Source organism: Protopterus annectens, chromosome 3.part1 (genome assembly GCF_019279795.1).
Source record: "Protopterus annectens isolate FY-2018-M chromosome 3.part1, PAN1.0, whole genome shotgun sequence".
NCBI lineage: Eukaryota > Metazoa > Chordata > Ceratodontiformes > Protopteridae > Protopterus > Protopterus annectens.
In genome coordinates, this window is record NC_056732.1 from 216,106,560 (window position 1) to 216,124,698 (window position 18,139).

Genomic DNA, 18,139 nt, shown 5'->3' on the forward strand with positions numbered 1-18,139 from the left:
TAAAGAAAAATTGACTGTCTGTTTCTCATGTCTCCATGGAGACAATCTGATAAACAGAAATTGGTTACAGTCTTTAAGAGAATGATTGGCTGAGGAAAAAAAGGAGAGAGAAACTAGCTAGGAGATATGTTCTCTGAAAACATTCAGGGGTTTTCCCAGCTAGAAGAGCTATAAACATAAGACAAAACCAAGTAGCACTAAGTAGAAGCACAGGCTACACCATGTGTCTTAGCATGGATAACCTTTCTTTTTGGTTAACTCAAGTCTGTCAGTTTGGCTGTCGGTTTGTGACATTTGTTTCTATTAGGAGGGTAAAACTTCAATCTTTGAATATATACATAGTTTTGTGTGTTAGTACGATGCTTTCTGTGATGTCTTTAAATGTCAATGCTCTCATAGATAAATACAAAAAAGAAAGAATAGTGAACTATATTAAAATGTAGAGTGAAAATAACTATGTTACAGGAGACACACTTGGAAAGAAATGAACATATGAATTTGATAATGAAAGGTTTTCAGGATGGTTATTCAACAGAATTCTTTTAGCTTCCTTCTAGCTTACTTTTGTTTCTTATAACTAGCCAGTTTTCTAGTTTCAGCACTCAAATCTGTTTCTTTGAACTCAGCACTTGTTCAGAACTCATTGTAAGCACTACATAAGCTGCAAATTACTACAGCACTCAACTTTCCTCACTTGTCTAGTGGAAAGCAGTTTTTAATACTTAATAAATAAGCACTTATCCAGGCATGTCTAAGGGTCAGCTCCCAGTGATTTCTTCTGTCTACCTGATGAATCTGGGCATCTTGGGGCAATGCAGCAATTGCCTCATGTACACAGACAACCCTCTCCTCCTACCACCCAACACTACAACCTGTGAGAGATGCACTTATATAGCCAAACTGGAAGCAAAGCTCTCTTCACCCAAGACTGTACTAGACAGTCAAGAGAGAAGGTAAACACTTGCACCACACCATATTCATCACATAGTCCCTCAAAACCTACACCACCAAAACACACACATAGAAACACAAAACACACACCTACATTCACGGAGGCTCTCAATAAAAACCTGCCCAAGCATCAGGGACATCCAAAGCATAAATGCAAGCAAACTCCACCCCCCAACACAACCCAAATGACACATAGCCCACAAACTCAGTGTGCCACTCAACCACAGCCCATAAGGCATAACAACATACCCAACACTCTAGTCATAGGTGACTCTATAGTCAGGCACACTGACGTTCCACTCACTAGACTAAACAAGGAGAAAGTTACTGTCAGCTGCCTGTCAGGTGCCAGGATCTGCCACATAATGCATGCACTCAGGTCACTCCACAATAAGTACAAATATGACACTGTCATTGTCCATGTTGGTGTGAATGACCTGAGACACACCTCCCTGGACTACATGAAAAGAGACATGGAGGAGCTCTCCAATCTTGTGTCCCAGGCAGGTATGACCCTAACCCTGAGTAGCATCCTGCCATCACCCAGAATGATACCACAGTACAAGGATAAAATGATTGACTTCAACAATTAGCTAAGTTTCTGGTGTCATTCTAAGGGGATCCAGTATTTGTCTGCCTGGGACGACATGATCGACAGTCCACGATGCTTTGCCAGAGATGGCCTGCACCTGTCGCCCTTAGGATTCTGGATATTGGCTAAGGCTCTTGCCACCCCTATAGTGCCTTTTTGTAGGCAAGGTTCAAATGACATATTCACCACTGTAACAGGTACAAGTAAGCAAAATCTGAGCGTAATGCTACTCAATGCTAGAAGTCTAAACATCATAATGCACTCACTCGAGGCACTCCTTAAAATGCAGAACATTGACATCTGTGCAGTGACAGAGACCTGGTTCAAAGCTCCAGAGAGCACCCCTGCATTACCAGGCTTCAACTCATACCACACCTTTTGCCCACCTAATCCAGAAAGAAGCACTAAAGGTGGAGGCATGTCCATATTCATTAAGGATATCCACACCTCCAGGCTAGTTGCACAGCATAATGCATCCAAGATTATCCAAGTGCAACTAACTCTGGGCAAGACCACAGTCCAAATTGTAGCTTGCTACAGACCCCCCACCATGCCTCAGGATTCACACTCCTCATTTCTTGATACACTGGAAAGTATTAGGGTACAACACAACACCCTAATAATGGGTGATTTCAACTACCCCACCATTAACTGGGAAAACTACTCATGTACCAACTCTTTTGCTCAACGTTTTCTAGAATTCATAAATTCCAATGCCTTGGATCAGCTTATTCACACCCTCACCAGGGGCAGCAATATCCTAGACCTGATCAGTACCAACATGGGAAACCAGTGTTCCACACCAGAGGTCAATTCCTCGTTGGTCAGATCCGACCACAAGCTAATCAGCCTAGACATCCACATCCCACCCCCAATTAGGGAAACCATCGTAAAAAACTTCTCCAAAGCCAACTTCACACTTCTTAAGACAGAAGTGGCAAACTTCATGACACCAATGCAGATGGACAATAGAGGTATGACTGCCGAATCCTACACAAATGCACTTTATAAGCACGAGTGCATGGATCATGCTATCCCTAATAGAACCAAGATGTTATCCTCCAAAAAAGGAAGCCAATCTGGTGGTCCTCTGCCATAAACAAACTCTACAACAGAAGAAAGAAACTGTTGCAAAAAAGAGTAAAATCCCATGACTGGAGGAACTCCCTGGTCAACCTCAGTAAGAAGCTGAGATCCCTCATAAAATCCTCCAAAGCTAGTTACAAAAACAAAATTGCCACTGACTCTAAAGACAGCCACAAAGCATTCTATAGCTATGTCAACAATCTAAATGGGAACACTCAGATCTGCTCTGAGTTACAGCACAATGGCACTAAATATACAGAACCAACTGATATTGCCAACATCCTAGCAGATAGGTTCAGTGCTAACTTTACCCCCTCTCACCCCCTAGAAGGCCCATCTCTATACCGGAAGAATGCAAAGTTCCTATAATCATGGCTGCACAGGTAAAAAACACACTCTCCAAAGCCAAGAACACAGCATCCATGGGACCTGACAATATCCCAGGCTGCATTCTACATGAACTACAGAATGAACTGGCACCCTACCTAAGTACCATGTTCAATCATAGCCTCACCTCAGGCTCTGTACACACTGAATGGCACACCGCAATGGTTATCCCACACCACAAAGGGGGAGCCACGACGGACCCCGGGAGCTACAGCCTGATGAGCCTGGTCTGCAAGGCCATGGAACGTATCATCGTGGAACTCATAAACAAAGACATTGGTAATCTCCAAACTCTGGACCCTACCCAGTTTGGATTTGTAAAAGGCAGATCATGTCTCCTAAACCTGATTGACTTCTTTGAAGCAGTCACCAAAGCCATAGATGAGGGTAAAATGGTTCACACAGCTTATCTAGATCTCGCCAAGGCTTTCAACACCATCCCCACTCTGGAATTATAGATAAGCTCACTAAACTAGGTATAAATCCCTATGTCACAAGATGGGTTGCCAACTGGCTCACGGACAGAACCCACACTGTTAAAGTAGCGGATTCCAAATCCGACATCAGTCCAGTGACAAGTGGAGTACCACAGGGTTCAGTCCTGGGTCCTCTTCTGTTTGGTATCTATTTCTCTGAAGTGCAGGCCACCACAGAAGGTCTTTGGCTAACAAAGTTTGCAGATGACTGCAAACTAGGAGCCATAATCGAAACTCCTAATGATGTGGACAAACTACAAAAGGGCCTCACTGAGACAGATACCTGGTGTCAAAGCCATGGCCTGAAGCTCAATGCCAAAAAGTGTATTGCCATCCCCTTTGGTAAAAACTCTGTACCCATGAACTGCGACATAGCTGGTAGTCTACTTAATGCTGAAAATGTGATAAGAGACCTTGGGACACAGGTGGACAGTAGTCTCTCCTTTGATAACCACATCACCATAGTGGTCAGGAAATCTTTCTACATGGCTCATCTCATCACAAAAGGATTCTCATCCAGAAAAAAAGAGGTAATTGTTCCCCTCTACTCATCACTCATTAGACCCATTATAGAGTACAACACCCCTTTTAGTATGTACCTCACAAGACATCTACAACAACTGGAAAGACCACAGAAATACCTCACAAAGAGGATTACTGGCCTCAAACAGATGCCCTATGCAGACCGTCTCAAAAAACTACAGCTTTACTCCATCGCATATCGCCTACTCAGGGGTGATCTCTGCCTAACATACAAAGCTATGTCAAACCCAGAGCTGTTGGACATGCTCCACTTAAAGAAATCCCAATCCCTCCGAGCTACACGCTCTAGTGACCTAAACCTTGTCACCACAATAAACAGAACATGCTGGAGGGATAGATTCCTGTCCCAGAGACTTCCCATACTCTGGAACAGACTACCTATCTATGTCAAACAGAGCTCCTCATTAGCACTCTTCAAGAAAAATCTTGATGATTGGATGGGAAATGGGAAATTCACCCCAGGGATCACTTATGAGGCTCTGCTCGACAGGGGCACAGGAAAATAATTTTCTTGGGTGGCAAAAGCCAGGGTACATTTTTTGGTTAGGCTTGTATGGGCCCTAGGGCCGATAGCCTAGTACCTACCTATGAACCTATGAATATCTGGGACAAAAGAAAAGAGGAGTACTTATATTAATTGCAAGAGGTACTACTGTAGTGATAGAAGAAGATAAAAAATAATAATGAGATATTTATAGTGCTAAGGAGCTACTGGCAAGGGAGGATGATTATACCGGCATGTATTTATAGTCCACCTAAAACTGCTATAATGGAACTTAAGAAAATTATGGGAGAAATGATCAGTTTTCAGCAAGGAATATTACTTATACTGGGGACTGGAATTTGATTTGCAGCAGTTAAGATGTGTCTTGGGGTCCCAGAAGGGAAAATATAACAAAGGAGGGTAGATTTTTGAAGAAATTTATGAATATATTTGGCACGGAAGATGTGAATTCAGCACCTGGAGTTCGGAGTGAATTTACATATTATTCCCCAAGATTCAAAAACTGGGCTAGGCTGGACAGAATTTGCATTTCACAGAAACATGTGCATTTAATTGAAAGTCTTGATATGTACCCAACAACTATTTTACATCATGTGCCAGTAATAACTAGAAAAAAAAACATAGGTTAATGAAATAAAAATGAGACACTGGTGCTTTCCCACCTATCTGTTGAAATGAGAGGAATTTAAGGAATGGGTAGTGGAAATTATTCAGGACCTATTAGACAAGATAGTAATTTCTTCTGAAAATAAAGCTAGGGAGTGGGATAAAATTAAAGTGGAGTTTAACAATAGGGTGGAAATAAAAGACAGATATGGTTAAGAAGCAGCAAGAATTATTTAGAGGGACTAACCAATGTTAAAGTATTGCAGAATAGGGGGATCTCACAGAACAAGAAGAGGAGCAACCACAGGATGCTAAACAGAAAATAAGGGATTACCTCAATAATATGCATGAATTAAGAAAGATTGCTGTTAAGCAACTGTTTTTTGATAACTCCAGAGGGCAAAAACTTTTAACACAACAACTCAGGCAACAGAAAGTCGAAAGGACTGTCACCAAGCTTAGGCATCCTAAAACAAGGAAGCGGTACTAGAAGTATTTCTCTGTGAAAGTCTGTATAAAGCAGATAAATATGGAAATCAATAAACGGTACAAATGGAAATGTTTATGGAAGAATTAAATATGCCAAAGTTAGAGAAAGATGTGGCTCAATTACTAACAGAATATGAAGAGATGTGATAAAAACTGTGATGTATAACCAATTCATAAGGAATAGATGGTATAACTGTGAAGGTTTGGAAGCAAGAAGGCAAAAAACTGCTAATGATCTGGAGGGTTTTGTTTAACAGTATTTTAAGAGGAGAAGGAGAAGTACCAACATCCTGGAAGAAAGTGGTGGTAGTAATACATAAAGAAGGCAGAAACCCATCAGATCCAGCTTTATACTGGCCTGTTTCAATTCTAAACCAAGATTAAAAAGTGTTTTTGTCTATAATGGCTAAAATAATGGCAAAAGTTATGCCAAATCTGTTTTTGTGGAGGGGAGGCAAACATTTGACAACATTAACAGAACACTAATGATCCAAAGGGAGTAGAACATAAGAAAATGCCACTGTTGTTGGTGGTTCTTTTTTCCCCAAACATCTTTATTAAATTTCCACATATGACAAAGGCAAGCTTTCATTTATATAAATGAAAAACATACAAAATGATACCACTTTAGTTGCAAAAAGTTTACATCACAGACACCATTGAAACAACTGTAGTTGCAAACATTATACATCATTTATAAACCATCTAGTCATTGTCTGTTAAGCATTATATGGCTCATTCAAATCCTGCCTCTTAAACCTCATTCCTCATTTGTATACATTGTTCTCACAATTCCCATTTTTTTCCTATGTAGTTTGCTCCTTCCCTTTTCTAAAGATCTGCTACTTCTAATTATGTTGGGCTATACTCAAATTTCCATTTCCTGGCAATTGCTTTTTTGGCCGCCACCATAATTAGACTCAGCAAGGCTTTACTATGTCTAGGCAATTCTGGTTCTGTAGTATAACTCAAAAAAATATCTCCTCAGTCAGTCCAATCTGCTCATCCAGCATCTCCGACAGAGTGGTCTGCAGGGACTCCCTAAAGTCTGCCAACTCATTATACTCACAAAAATATGTTCCCAGCTATTTATTTCTTGCCCATCACACCTCCAACATTTATCTACCTGAGGAAAAATTATTTGGAGTCTACTTGGGGTATAAAAATACCTATGTAAACACTTCCAGGCAAAGATCCTAAATCTTCTAAACTTTTTTGCATACTTGGGAGACATACATATATCCCCCCATTGTTTCTTTATGAACTGTTTATCCAGTCTCTCTTCCCAGTTCTTTCCAAGCTCCTCTGATTGATTCTTATAGTTATCATGCGATATTTTATATGCTTTACTAATTATTCCTTTTTTAACTGCAGATTCTGTTCTAGATTCTATTAAAAACTCTCCTAGTGCTGGCCTTTCATTTAGGAGCACCCTATTTCTTTCCCTTTACCTATACTCTGATATCAATCCTTGAAGGCAATCTCTAACCTGCAGTCCAAATAAATTCTTAGCTTCTTCCCATTCTATTACCCTTCCCTTTCTAGTTATTTGCTCCCAATACCTTGGTTCCTTTGCCAGTTTTCTCCAGTAAATTCAAGCCCCCTTGTGCCTATTATCTGTATCCCTGACTACAGTCATCCCTATCAGCAAAATCTCTTTTCTCCGTTCTCGTGCTGGTTTGGTTCTTAGAGTACTCCCTGCTATTTTATGAATATAATACTCTGTATGACTTTTTTTGTTTTCCTTAAGTCTGTATCCAAAATCCCAATCTCTCCTTATTTCTTGAGCTTCCTCTCTGTGTCAACATCAAGCATGGGACTTTATGAGCAGGGCAATGGAAGCATTTGCATTTCCTGAAAAAAATATAAGGTTGATTAGGAGGATATTTGAGGGATCAGGGGTGAAAATTAAAGTGGGTGGGTTCCTCTATGATAATTTCTGCTTTCACAGAGGTACCAGGCAGGCAGGGGTGTCCTCTTTCCCCTTTGTTATTTGCATTACATTTAGAACCATTGGCAAAGAAAATAAGGGATTCAGAATTTCAAGGCTATAATTGGTAGTCAAGAAAAGCTGGCTCTACTTACAGATTATATAATTTTATACCTGATAAAATCAGAAAAGGACATTTCAGTGCTGTAGAACATTTTGAGACAGTTTCGTATCTTTTCAGGATACAAAATTAATGAAGCTAAAACAAAGGCAGTAGCTGTAAATTATGTACCCACACATGATTCGGTTCAGCAATAGCCATATTTGTGGAGATGATAAAAGGAAATACTTAAGAATATGGATTAAAAGAATTCTGGTGTGCAGCTAAGGATTTATGGGAAGAGAATAAACAAAAGACAATACAAAAACTGAGAAATTGGAAGCTCTGTTATATGGATATGGATAGAACGATACAAGCAGTTAAAATGTTTTCAGTACCTTTAGTTTTATACACAGGTCAGGCATATTTTTATCAATGAGGAGTAGAATTTGTGGATAGCAATCACTAAAGAGCTGAAGAATTTTACCTGGGAGGGGAAGATAGCAAGAGTCAAATGGGATAAGCTGATTCTTCCAACAGAACAAGGTGGTTTGGGATTACCAGATTTGAAGGAGTATTTCAGAACTAAACAATTAAGGCTCCTATACACAGCAAGGCAGAAACGTATAATTTAAAGTGGAAATTGATGATGATGAAACAGGGTGAATGCTCAAGAAGCAAGGAGAGAATGGAATCTTGGATGCAGATCCTTAAGGAGAATAACAATAACCATACAGAATATTATATTCATAAAATAACAGAAGGTATTCTAAGAACTAAGCCAACATGGAAATGGAGAAAGGAGATTCTGCTGATAGGGATGACTGCCATTAGGGATACAGACAATAGGCAAGAGGGGGCTGGAATTTATTGGAAAAAACTGGTAAAAGAGCAAAGGTATTGGAAGCAAAAAATTAAATAGGGAAAGGTAATAGAATTGGAAGAGTCCGATAATTTATTTGGACTGCAGGCTGCAGCTTGCCTTCCATATCAAGGATTGATATCAGAGTATAGGCAGAGAGAAATAAATAGAGGGATCCTAAGTGAAAGACCAGTACTGATAGAGTTTTCAGTAGAATCTAGAACAGAAGCTGCTGTTGAAAAAGGAATAACTATTAGAGCATACAACTTATTGCATAACTATAAGAAAAAAATCAGAGGAGGTTAGAAAGGATTGGGAAGAGAAATTGGACAAGCAAGTCACAAAGAAACAATGGGAGATATGAGTATGTCTCCCATATATGCAACAAAGTTTAAAAGATTTATGAGCTTTGCTCGGAAGTGTTTACATAGGTGACTCCAAAGAATTTTTTCTCAAGTAGAGTACAAATGTTGGAAGTATGCTGAGGAAGAAAAAGGTAATTGGGAACATATTTTCTGGGAATATAATGAGTTAGCAGACTTTATAGATTCCCTGCAGACAACTCTGTCAGAGATACTGGGTGAACAAGGCTGCTGAGAGCACCCCTGCCTTACCAAGCTATACCTCATTCCACATATTCTGACCCCAAAATGAGGTCAGGAAGACTAAGGGTGGTGGAGTTTCTATTTTCATTAAAGACTAGCGCCTCCAGACTGGTGTGCCAGGATGATGCACTAGAACTTCTCCAGGTGCAACTGACAAATGTAGACACCCGTCCAAGTCATAGCCAGCTATAGACCCCCCTCCATGACTCAGGACACCCACTCCTCCTACCTGGATCTACTTGAGTCCATCAAGGTACCCACTAACAACCTGATCCTTGGTGACTTCAACTACCTTACCATAAACTGGGTGAACTATGCATGCTCTAATGCACTCACCCAATGATTCCTTGATTTCATCTGTTCTAATGCACTAGACCAGCTTGTCTCATCCCCCACAAGGGGAGATAGCATTCTAGACTTGGTTCTCACCAACATGAGTTTCTGCTGCACCACCCCATAGTAAGTTCTTTGCTGGTGAGATCAGATCATCGGCCTGTCTCATTTGAAGTGTCTATGCTGTCCAACCTGCCCCCCTCCAGCCGTAACCAGGCTAAAAAACTTCTCAAAAACTGACTGCAACCTTCTAAGGGAGGGTATTAGTATCTTCACACCACTGCCCCCCTCAGAGGATGCAGACAAATATGCTGAACAGTATGCCAGTGGAGTATACAAGCAACTATACAACTGCATGGACTCAGCCATACCCAACAGAACTAAAATCTGCTCCTCAAGGAAACACAAACCTATGTGGTGGACGTCCTCTATCAACAGGCTTTACAACAAAAGGAAGAAACTGTTGTCCAAGGTAAAAAGGCACAAATTCTCAACTGGAAAAACTCAATCCTTAGCCTCAACAAGCAAATTAGGTCATTAGTGAAAACCTTCAAAGCCAATTATGAATGGAAACTAGCCTCCGAAACAAAGGCTAACCACAAAGCCTTTTTCAGTTACGTCAGAAACCTCCATGGCAAAGCCCATGTTTGTTCTGAATTAGTTCTTAACGGTGCTACTTACACTGATCCTGCTGACTTAGCCAACCTGCTAGCAGATAGGTTCAGTGCAAACTTCACCCCCTGTCCCCCCCTAAAGGCCCATTCAACATCCCCGATACTTGCTCCATATCTCACATCACCATAGATCAAGTGTCAAAGGCCCTATCCAAGGTGAAGAACACAGCTTCCACTAGACCTGATAGTATCCCAGGCTGTATTCTGCAACATCTCCATCAAGAACTAGCCTTGCCATTGAGCACCCTATTCAGCTATAGTCTAAGTACAGGCTTCATTCCAGCAGAGTGGAGAATTGCCATTGTCATCCCTTTGCACTTAGGTGGTGCCACTACTGACCCTGGTAACTACTGCCCCATTAGTTTGATAAGTCTGATCTGTAAGGCCATGGAGCATATTATTATGGACCTCATAAACAAGGACATTGCTCCAAGCACTTGACCCCACCCAGTTCGGATTCGTCAAGGGCAGATCTTGCCAGTTGAACCTGGTTGACTTTTATGAGACTGTCACCAAGACACTGGATGAGGGAAAGTCAGTACATGCAGCCTACCTTGATTTGGCCAAATCCTTTGACACAATCCCCCACTCAGGCATCATCAAAAAGCTAACAGAGCTTGGTGTAAATCCCTGTCTCATCAGGAGGGTGGCCAACCGGCTCACTGATAGGACCCACAAGGTAAAAATAGGTGTCACTACCTCCGATAGCAGACCTGTCACTAGTGGTGTCCCCCAGGGATCTGTCCTGGGACCCGTATTGTTTGGCATCTACTTCTCAAGATGTTCAGGCAAAGACAAAAGGCCTGTAGCTGACCAAGTTTGCAGATGACTGTAAGTTGGGTGCTGTCATTGACTCCCAAATGATGTTAACATACTTCAAGAGGGTCTCACAGCAACAAATGACTGGTGCCAAAGTCATGGCATTAAGTTAAATGCAAAAAAATGTATTATCATACCATTCGGCCAAAACACTACCCCTACTGATTACCAAATTAGTGGCAGCCCCCTAAGCACACAACCTGTGGTGAGAGACCTGGGTACACAAGTTGATAATCTCACATTTGACCATCACATAGCGGCTATGGTCAGAAAAGCCTTTTGCTTGGTTCATCTCATAAGTAAATGGATTGCATCCAGAAAAAAGGAAGTTATTACCTCTCTGTACTCCTCCCTCATTAGGCCAGTAATTGAGTACAATGCCCCATTTGGTATGTACCTCTCCAAACAGCTGCACCAACTGGAAAGGCCACAGAAATACCTCACAAAGAGAATCCATGGCCTCCATCACCTGTCCGATGTGGACAGGCTCAAATCACTATCACTCTACTCAGTATCGTACAGATTGCTTAGAGGTAACCTGTGTCTCACCTACAAGGCAATCTCAGACTCTGCTCTACTAGAGATGCTCCATATCTGTAAGTCTAACTCCTTGAGTAGTACCCAGTCGAAAGGCTTAAATCTAATAAGTGACATTAACAAAACCTGCTAGAGAGGCAGATTTGTCTCCCAGAGGCTGCCCCATCTCTGGAATAGACTCCCCATACACGTCAAACTAAGTACTTTGCTGACCCTCTTCAAGCACAACCTTGATGAGTGGATGGGCAACCAAAAATTTGTCCCAAGGGTTCCACCTGTGTCCCTCATTGACAGCAGCGACAGGTGCTGATTGTGGTTTCTTTTCTGGGGATAAACTCTTGGCTAGGATTGTAAGGGCCCCAGAGCCATTAGCCTAGTAATCTCCTATGATCTTTGATCCTATGAACAAATTGGTGTAACTAAGAGAAAGATTTTTTGTGCTATGATACAGAATCAAAATTGCCTAGACACAGTAAGGCCTTGCTGAGCCTAATCATAGTGGCTGCCAAAAAATTACTAAAAAGTGGAAACCAAAGTCTAAACCAGCTGTACTTGAAGTAGTGAATATAGTAACAGAGATAAAACAACTGGAACTGGAATCTTTAGAAAAGGGTAGGAGCAAATTACATAGAAAAAATGGGAATTGTGGGAGCAATACATGCACAGGAGGAATGAGGTTTAAAAAAAGGCAGGATGTGAATGAGCTATATAATGTTTGACTGACAATGACTGGATAGATTATAAGTGATGTATAATGTTTGCAACTAAAATTATGTCAATATGGTTTGTTTCCATTTACATAAATGTATGATTGCCTACATCATACATGACAATTTAATAAATATGTTTCTTGTTTAAAAAGAAAAATAGACTTTGCATGAGAAACAATATATCTTCCCTTGAAACTTACATTTAGTGAAAATGCATCTCGCAATCCATTAACCTACGAGAGATTAGGATTCATAGTCAAATTGCATATAGTGATGCACTAATTAGTGGCTATGCGAAAGATACAAGAATTCAAAAGACAAATGTGCATTGCATCTCCTACCAGCCTGAGACAGCCCACTGGATCCAAGTGTCTCTTTTCAGGGGCAGCCAGGAGCACTGTCTGTTGAAGTGACTTAGAGTCACACACAAGACAAATGAAGGCTGGGGGACTCAAATCTTGCACTACAGGAACCAGCTCATACTCTAAATCATTTGCACTAAGAACCAGATGAGATACTGTAGCTCAACAAAGTGCATTTCACATGTGCCTGCAAAAAAAAGAAAGCTAATTTAAAAATCATATTCATAATTAAAATATTAACATTAAACTCAGACTTCACACTGTTCAGTTTGTTGACTGCCAAATAATAAACACACCGTCAACAGTCAACAAAACAAGGGAACCGAGGAATGTAGTCAAAGAACATGAATCATATGATGATGCTTCTGTTAATTAAAAAACATTTCCTTTCTTTATACCATATGTATTCTGGGTTTGAGGAACCAAGCATTTATATTTACACTTGCGCACACACACTTACTTACACACACACACACACACACACACACACACACACACACACACACACACACACACACAAACACTCTCTCTCGGGGGTTTGCCCAAAAAGAAGAACAGCAAATTAATACCACACAGTGGTCAAAATAGTACTGCACTGCATGGTCAGGTTGAACTTTAAATGAACTAACATCTTAAAGGAAAAAAGAGCCAAACTATAGCCAGCTTTAGTATATGCAATATACGCACCTATGATCTTTGTCACCTTCTGGTGCTGTGCGTGCTGATTCACACAATGTATGTACCTATGACATGCTGTCAAAGGTGTGCTCTCAGGTTGCGGTTAAAGAAAGAAAAGCAATTTAAATTTTTTTCTGGTACTTAAAGATAAGAAAAGTAGTTTAAATAAAGTATAGCCAGTCACGGATCTCCTGGAGTCGAGGGCAATGGGCGGTCACCCAAGTCACCCCTAGCATAATCCTACACAGCAGCTATACACCCAGTACACTACTGAATCTTTGTTGTCCCTCCCTGTACCCAGAGTGTTCTTCACAGCAACCTGCAGGGTTTCTTTTTCTCAATAATTAAAGACAAATTATGTTAAACTTCACATTCTGCCAATTAGTATTCAGCATTTTATATTTATAGCAACCCAGGGCTTCCCTGTGTGTTAGCTTTACTGCTGTGCACCAGGAATTCACTGTAAAGACATTTTTCAAGTTTGAGTAACCCTGTTGTGAGCCATTCCTTGAAATAACAAAACAAACTGCTAATATTTAAATACTAGCTTTGCAATGAAAATCTAACAAGGTTCTTACATTTTGACCTAAAAAAGAAACTACTGTTCTGAATGTTTACCTCCTTGCTAAAACGATAAAAGCCAACATTAGAATAGTGCTAAACCATAAGGCCAACATCAGATTTTATTATTTATCAGCATGCATAATTTATATTCATTCTGAAAGAATCTATTCTTTTGTAAACAAAATAAAATACTGTCTCAAGATTATCTATATTATTATGCACTACAGTTTCTTAAAGTTTAGTGAAACCAATATACTTTAGCTTACCTCAGCATTCGCAAATAACTTTTCTAGTCAAGAAAGGCATATCATTCAGGGAGAAAAACACTTATCATTTGCATGTATCTTTTAAGGAGTGGTACTGAAGAAGATGTTGCTGTACCCGACAACAAAAGCCAAATAAACATCATATTTAAAAAGTATTAAATAATTTCTTTTAGTTTTCCATGAAGCAGTCATATATTTCCTTCCATTCTATTCAGCTTGCCTATTCAGAGAACCTGCATTCCACTCTATTTCTTGTGATTTCTTCAAAAGATTTTACTAAACAGTTGCTTCTTCCAGTATACAGCCAGCCATAGGCTGATTGGTCTGACTGGGTGCACAACAAAAGGGGTCAGCATTCAAATTTAAACCATCTCACCGACAAGGAACCAGACTAGTTACTTGTCTAACTACTTTGAGGAAGTAAGATCTTTTTATCAGTAATTTACATACCTCCACACACCCCTTTTTTCATTTCAAGTAACAGATAAACAATCACCAAAATTCACGTACTTTACAAAACAAAACTAATTATTCTTGGACACTATACTGGAAGTGGAATGGACAGCACAACATACTTCACATCTCACACTTAGTCTTTCCACCCAACCAAAATCCATGTGCCAGTGGGCTTCCAGTATGGTACAAGTAATCATGGCATCACACCCAGCAAGGAGACTGGAGCATGCACCCTGTCCATCATGAGCTGCCTCAATAAAGTGTCACTGAAGGCTTGCAGGAGTAAACAAAAAGACACTAATAAGCTTAACCAGACTTCTTCCATGACATCACCACTTGACAGTGAATAAAACTGCTGCAAGAGCTTACATATTTAGTGGAAGAACCTGAGACAACTGTTCACAGTCCCCCCACTAAATAAGAACATGGAATGCAGATATATTTTGCAAACTACATAGGTTCTTAGGTAGGTACTAGGATATTGGCCCAAGGGCCTAAGTAAGCCTAGCCAACAAGGTTCCCTGGCTTACGCCACCCAAGAAAGTTAATTTCCTGTGCCCCTGTTGAGTGTAGAGCCACAGAAGTGATCCCTGGGGTGTATTTCCTATTTTCCATCCACTCATCAAGATTCTTCTTGAAGAGTGCTAATGAGGAACTTTGCTTGACATAGATGGGTAGCTTGTTCCAGAGCACAGGAAGTCTCTGGGACAGGAATCTGTCCCTCCAGCATGTCCTGTTTATTGTGCTGACAAGGTTTAGGCCCCTAGAGCGTGTAGCTCAGAGGGATTGGGATTTCTTTAGGTGTAGCATGTCTAACAGCTCTGGGTTTAACATAGTTTTATATGTCAGGCAGACATCTCCTCAGAGTAGGTGATATGCTATAGAGTAAAGCTAAAGTTTTTTTGAGACGGTCAGTGTAGGGCATCTGTTTGAGGCCAGTAATCCTCTTTGTGAGGTACTTCTGTGGCCTTTCCAGCTGCTGCAGATGTCTTTTGAGGTACATTCCAAAAGAGCATTGTATTCTACAATGGGTCTAATGAGTGCCGAGTAGAGGGGAACAATGACCTCTTTTTTCCTGGATGAGAACCCTTTTGTGATGAGGTGTGCCACATAGAAGGATTTCCTGACTACTGTGGTGATGTGATTATCAAAGGGGAGACTACTGTCCACCTGGCTCCCAAGGTCTCTTTATTACACATTTGGCATTAAGTAGACTGCCGTTTATATGGTAGTTCATGGGTAAAGAGTTTTTACCAAAGGGGATGACAATGCACTTTTTGGCATTGAGCTTGAGGCAATGCCTCTGACACCAGGCATCTGTCTCTGTGAGGCCCTTCTGTAGGATGTCCACATCATTTGGGGACTCAACTATGGCTCCTAGTTTGCAGTCATCTGCAACCTTCATTTGCCATAGGCCTTCTGTGTTAGCCTGTACTTCAGAGAAGTAGATACCAAACAGGTATATACCAAACATTCTGCAGTAATCCACTAAAAAAATCAACCAGTCCATGACAAATGGCTGACTTCATGTTAAAAAAAAACAGAAATAATGTTTCTAAATCAGACTGATTGATTTATATTTGTTTACTGAGGTAGTGCAGATAAAAAACTGCTTGGTTACCAGGAACCAAGTGAACTCCACAGTCCAGTCCCACTGTGTAACAATGGTTCATGATTTCAGCATTGGTGTCACACTGAACAGACTATTGTGACTCAATGATGCTTAATTAGTTAGGATTGCTGAATGTAGTCACTCTAGCCCTGATTAATACTGTACCTTACACCCATCCTTTTTATGTATGTGAATTAAACTTTGATAGCACATTAACGTACACTCTTACCATTCAATTCATCCTTAATCTTTTATGTCAATAAATATTATTCCTGGCAGTCTTATAAAATAACGGCCATTATGCAGTCTTTATCCCAATTTGCATCTGTCACTTCATATTTTCTTTATATGTCTATTTATTTATTCAATTTGGTAACCGGGGAAGAGCACTGATCCAAATGGACCTATTTCAGTCTCAGCCCAGACAAATATAAGTGACAGTAGACAAGCAAGTTAACAAGAATTATTATGACTAGAAACAAAATGTTATATGAAGATAGCAATGACTCAGTAATAAAGTACACAGTACAGGGGACAATAGGAAGGGATGGTTATAGTAAGGAAGGAACGAAGATGAAGAAGAGAGTGAAATAGTGAAGGGATAGAGCACAACATATAAAAGACAGTAAATGTTTTAGTACTTTTAATACCTTTGTTTATCTTGATCCCTTTAAGTCATTAACTATTAAGCTCTAACAGTCTTGTAGTGGTTTTTATCCCGTCCACTCCATGTTCATCATCCATCTCCGCCTCATTCAATCCATACATCCATCTGTCTATCAAGTCACACTGATTTACTTATGCCAATGATACTAAATTTTAACAGTCTGTAGAAACCCTGGATTATCCTGTTCCCTAGGGCAGGCATATATGTAAACTGTCCCTTAATCATAGGACGTAATTAAGCAATGATAGCCATTATGATAGTCACCCCCTCCACACAGCAATCCCCAGATGAATACACCCCCCACTATTTGATATGTCTAAAATATACCTGAAGCTCACATAGTCATTCATATATGTTAAGCAATTAGTTGCTTAAAATGTAATAGGCATGCACATAACATATATGCACATATTCAGAGATCAGTCATTCTCAATGTGGGTTTGCAAAGACAGCTATGCCTGTTGGTAATGTATTAAAACACATGACAGCTGGGGAGTACTACATCCCTCTAGATAAACCGGTGTACCACCAGGGTGTAATACCTTTTGCTACTTTCTGAAGACTGGGGGAAACAGCAAATGCAGAGGTGACTATCACTGTGTAATCCAGTAATTTTGATAGTGAAATGAATGGATTAACAGGAATAAAAAAGTGAGTAATATTTTCAAACTTTCTGGGTTTATAGAACATGTATTTATCTAGTGAAAGTAATGTAGCTCAGACTAATGGGTATGTGGAATTTGTGGCAGAAGTGAGTAGGATGTACCCTAAGAAGGCATGGCAATGTACACCTTGGAGATGTGAATGGATACTAGGATATTGCATACATATGTCTTCATTAGTTTTAGCTGGTCATATTCAAACTTACCTTTTTGGAACTGAAAAGTATGTGCAACACCTAACATATAATTTTCCCATGTGCATGGCAAGATAGTAGGCCTAAGGGACTTTGAATAATGAAAACATTTAAGATTCTTTGTGTCTTTCTACCATCACGGTATTTTTATTTAAACCACAACTGTACTGGATGAATGTATGAGCCACAATCAAAATAATAAAACACAACTGTGTTGTCTATGTGATTCCAATAGCTCCTTTCTCTAGCACATGATCCAAGTAGCTCCTCTGTCCAGTAACAAGAGAGGCTATTAATAAAGAGGCTATCGAATGTCAGTCTCCAGTCTTTGTTCTGAATGAAGGAAGGCAACTGTCATCCCCTTGTACAAAGGTGGGATGTCAATGGACCTGGGAAATTATAAACCCATAAGTCTGACCAGCCTTATTTGTAAGGCTATGGGAAATTATAAACTCCAAATAGTCTGACCAGCT